The sequence below is a fragment of the Ailuropoda melanoleuca genome, chromosome 12, assembly GCF_002007445.2.
Source record: "Ailuropoda melanoleuca isolate Jingjing chromosome 12, ASM200744v2, whole genome shotgun sequence".
Taxonomy (NCBI): domain Eukaryota; kingdom Metazoa; phylum Chordata; class Mammalia; order Carnivora; family Ursidae; genus Ailuropoda; species Ailuropoda melanoleuca.
The window spans coordinates 44,646,897-44,651,468 of NC_048229.1; the positions used below are offsets into that span (position 1 = coordinate 44,646,897).

A 4,572-nucleotide genomic window follows, 5' to 3' on the forward strand; every position below is an offset into this window, starting at 1 on the left:
ATGCAAATTAAAACTACATATTTAGAATGGCTAAACTAAAAAAGACTAATAGCAAGTGTTGACAAGGATATGGAACAAACAGAACTTTCACATACAAACCGACATTTCTTTTTTGTAAAGTTAAATACACACCTACCTTGCAACGTAGCCATTCCACTATGGTATTTAACCCAAGATAAATTAAAACACATATCCTGTGGTAGACAGGATGGCCTACAAAGATGTCCATACCTAATTCCCTTGGCATCTATGAATATGGCAAGAGGAGTTTTGCAAATGTAATGAAGGGAGATCATCCTGTATCATACAGGCCAAGTATAATCAAATGAACTCTTAAAAGCAGAGAATTTTCTCCAGCTGGAGGAGAGACATCAGAGAGATTCCGATCATAAGAAAGATTTGATATGCCTTTGATGCTTTGAAATATAGGTGGCCATGAGCAAGATCCAGAAGGCAGTCTCTAAGCCCAAAGGCTGGCCTGGGCTGGGAGCTTGCCTTAGTCCTACAGTTGCAAGGAAACGGATGAACTTGGACTCTCCCCCAAAGAGCTTCCAAATGAGAGCCAAAGATTTCCAACGCCTGGTTTTCAATCTTATAAAACCCTAAGTAGAGGATCCCAGTGAGCAATACTGTATCCAGACTTCTAGCCGACAGAATTGTGGAGTAATAAATAGCTATTGTCTTAAGCACTAAATTTGTGGTAATTTGCTCCAGCAGCAATAGAAAACTGATGTATGCCCACAAAGATTTGTACACAAATGTTCACTGTTTATTTGCAATAGTCACACACAGAAAGGGTTTGGTTTCCCTGAGGGTGTGGAGAGCCCATAGCGTGGCTTCTCACCCTACTGTTCCAACATGGGAGTGATGGGCAGTATCTCATCTTTGGGTTCCACAATGCTCACGTGGTCAGGCAGGGGCTTCTTAGGGCCAATCTTAGCACTCGGGCCCCAGGGAAGCACGATCTTCGCTTTGATGCCCAGCGCACCCTGTCTGAGTGGCACATGGCCCACAGCAGTGTCAATGCAGTAGTTCACAAAGTCCTCACTGCGAATCATCAGGCCATCCACACCCTTCATGGATTTAGCCCTTTGGCCTTGGAGTTTCCCAGACACCAGGACCTCACAGTCTTTAGCCCCGCTCTCCATAATGCACCGTGGCACAGCAGAGCAGGCCCTCTGCACAGCAAGGCCTCCTAGGAAGGAGCCTGTGATGCAGAGACTGGGCCTGGTGACAGCCCGCAGACCTCTCGTGGCCACCTTTTCAGCACAGAGCTCTCCACGCCCTCAGGGAAACCAAAGCCCTTCCGAACCACAGCAGTCAATCCCCGGATCCGCTGGCCCTTCTCACCAAGAGCCTTCTGTGTCCTGGTGCCCAAGACAATGATTTCTGTCCTGGTTGGTGTAACGCGGACCTCCACTCTGGAGTAGCCACCTTCAGCCAGCTCCTGAGTGGGAAACCCGTTCAGCTGGGCTTTGAAGACGCCATCGGCTACAAACTTCCTCTTCTTGGAAATGTGCGCCGCCATCTTGCCGCTGCGCGCCGGGACAAGGAAAGGAGAGCTTCACGGTTAATAACAAGGGTGGAGTTTGGATTCAAACACCAGTTATCCCCAGTCACTGGGTGATCACACCCTTCTGAACAGCCTCCAGCCTAGGGATCTCCAAGCAGTTTCAGATGCATGTTTTCAGTCAGACATTTACAAGCACAGACCTTCTAGGGAACACTGTGGATGGCCACCCCCTATCTCCTCAGCCCCCGGCTCAGTTCAGTGACAGTTGCAATGGCTCCCTCCCACACAGGTGACAGCTTCCCACCACTGGCATTGGCTCCTCGCTGTTTACCACACTAAAGGCTTCTCCAGCACCACCGAAGCTTGCTTAGCCAACATTCAGGACAGCCCAAAAGTGGCGGGAAGTTGACATCCCACGGGCAACTCCCAACCAAAGAAGGAAAGGGTCCCAGTGGGAAATTCCCCAGCTTCCCCATCCCTCAATGGGACAATCGGAATGCATTCCCCATGATGCCTCACGCGGCCTCTGTGGGAGTGAGCCAGACCGTCCCCAGTGCACCCCTGCCCCCGTCCCCCATGGCCTCTGTCCCAACCGACCTGCACCCAAGTCCTTGACTACGAGTCTGCTGTATCCTATGGTGTTATTTCACTGTGTTTATAATAAGACATACACAAAATACACATCTGACAAGGATAACATAGAGATAAACAATATTTAAAATAACTTATCTATTAACAACATAATCTTTTTGCTCTCACCCAAATATTAATTATGATATTCTTCGTGAGTGGCAATGTGATTAAATGTGCTTCATTATTTTTGAAAATCTTGATTAACACTTTGTGAGGCAGCAGTTTGGAAGCCTGGTTCTTGATACTTGGTTTAATGGTTTCGATCACTGAAAAGGCACTTCAGACAGATACGTGGATCCACATGGAGAACAGGCGTCACTAAATGGCCTGCTCACTTCCCACTCCATCTACCCTCTCTGCAAAGGTTTCCGTTAAAATCCAGCCAGCAGGCGCCGGGCTTCCCTGATGTGGGTCAGCGTTCTCGCTCGCTGATCGGAAAGAGTTGCAATTTTCTGTTTTCAACGAACAGGATCAAAAGCCACAGAAATGATGCATTTTGGAAGACGTAAGTCTGCTTAGACGAGTGTGGATATTTGCCCAAACTCATCAAATTGTGCCCTTGAAATGGGTGCCTTTGAAGGTGATTTGATACTGCTTTTTGGGTAACTGAAAAGTTCTGGCAACTTGATGGGGCCTTGATGGCTGACAAATTGCGTCAGGATGTTCCCAGGGAAATTTTCCAGGGAAAATTCAGGCAGTCACCTAGATGGTTCTCTCCTGTCTTGAGCAAAGCAGAATTTTTCTGCTTTTTGGGCCCGGCAGGCCTTGCAAGGCAGAGATAAGGCCAGGCCGTTGGGGAACCGAAGGCAGAAATAAATCACCTGTCAGGTGCGTCTCCCGCAGCAGATGCTTCCTTTTGGTGATGTCAGCTGACCTGACCCTGGGCCCCACCTCCCCTCCGAAGGCCTGCCAAGGGCCCCAGGTAAGAGCAGCCAGGTGCCTGGGCTGCATGGAGAACAGATGGAAGCCTGCCAAGAGGGAGCACGAGACCCTGCAGCGCAAGTGCTCTCCAGCCCCACAAAATGGAGCTCTGCACGTGGCTCCTGTGCCCCTCCACCACCCCCAGCTGTCCTCCCCAGCCTCCTCCTCCAGGGAGAGGGCTCACTTTTCTCCGCCAACCCCACTTCTGGAGAAGCTCTGCTTGAACTGAAATGGCCCTCTGGACTCACGTCCTTTGGACAAAAACGAAAGCATCGCCCCCGGCTCGATTACTTGCAGGAGGAAGACAGAGTGTGGTCCACTCATCAGCTTTGGAGCCTACGAAGCTGAGAGAGCTGCTGTGCATGGTCTGGAACTCACCAATTAGCCATTACTTTGTCTGTTTCCCAGATAAGGACGTGGAAGCTACGTTGCTTACCTGTGCCTCCTGCGGGAGCCCAATCTTGGGAGTGAGGAGACCAATGCGATGATAAGGTGGATGAAAAATTACCTGAAAAGGCACATGGGGCTTCTAGCAATTGGGGAGAAATGCCTTAAATCAACCATGAGCTACTGTTTCACGCCTATGAGATAAGAAAAAAAAAATCAAGTCATCATACCAAGTGTCGGAGAAGATCTGGGGCAACTCTCACACACTATGGTGGGAATGTACATTTGGCGATACAGTGCAAAGCTGGGGATGCTACCATTCCTGGATATGCTCCCCTGATGCTTACGCATGTGCCCAAGAAGACGTGTAGAAGGACCCTCGCCAACTAGAACTCATGCAAGCGCCTGCCATTAGGCAATGACATCACCGCATCCTGTCATCCGCTACTTTTTGCATTTCAAAAAAAAAAAAAAAGTCTGAGGCGGAAAAGGCAAAGATGTTAACTGGTGTTTATGATTTTACATGATTATCTGATTTTTTGAAAATATTCAAAAGTAAATGTGGGCTGGACCTATACCCTGGAGGGCCACAGATGACAGGTAAGAGGGGGATTCTTGCCAGAAGGAGCTTTTGTTTTCAGTACTAGTCTGGCACGTAAACTTGCGAGAATATACCCACCCGCGCACATCTGCTATCACTACCTGAGCCACGTGCCGGGCCACACACCCCACGATGACGCTCGGTGTGTCCACATCGTGACCACCTCTGGCAGGGTGACCACGTTTACTCCACTTGCCATCATCCCTCACGGGTGACAAAGGGGCACCCGGGGGTGAAGACACAGCCCTGCCCATGCTTCAAGAGCCAGATGCAGATGTCTGTCCAGCTTCCCGTCGCACGAGCCGCAGAGGCGGCGAGGCTGTGCCCTGCTGCTGACATCCCCACCCTATCTCGTCTTCGCGTTCTAGATTGGATCTCTTCTGTTTCTCTCCTGTCTATTAGCCATGACTCTTGGGGTTGCGAGCGACAGGAAACACAACTCAAACTGGCTAAGGGAAAAAAGAGAGAGGGGGAAAGGGGAGATTTATTGGCTCAGGTACCCAGAAGTTCAGGGCAC

At 49.7% G+C, this 4,572-nt stretch overlaps 1 pseudogene; it reads right to left on the reverse strand.

Annotated features, from left to right (window-relative positions):
- Window positions 1-845: 845 nt before the first annotated feature.
- On the reverse strand, window positions 846-1,528 carry LOC100471260 (annotated as a pseudogene).
- Between the last annotated feature and the right edge of the window lie 3,044 nt (window positions 1,529-4,572).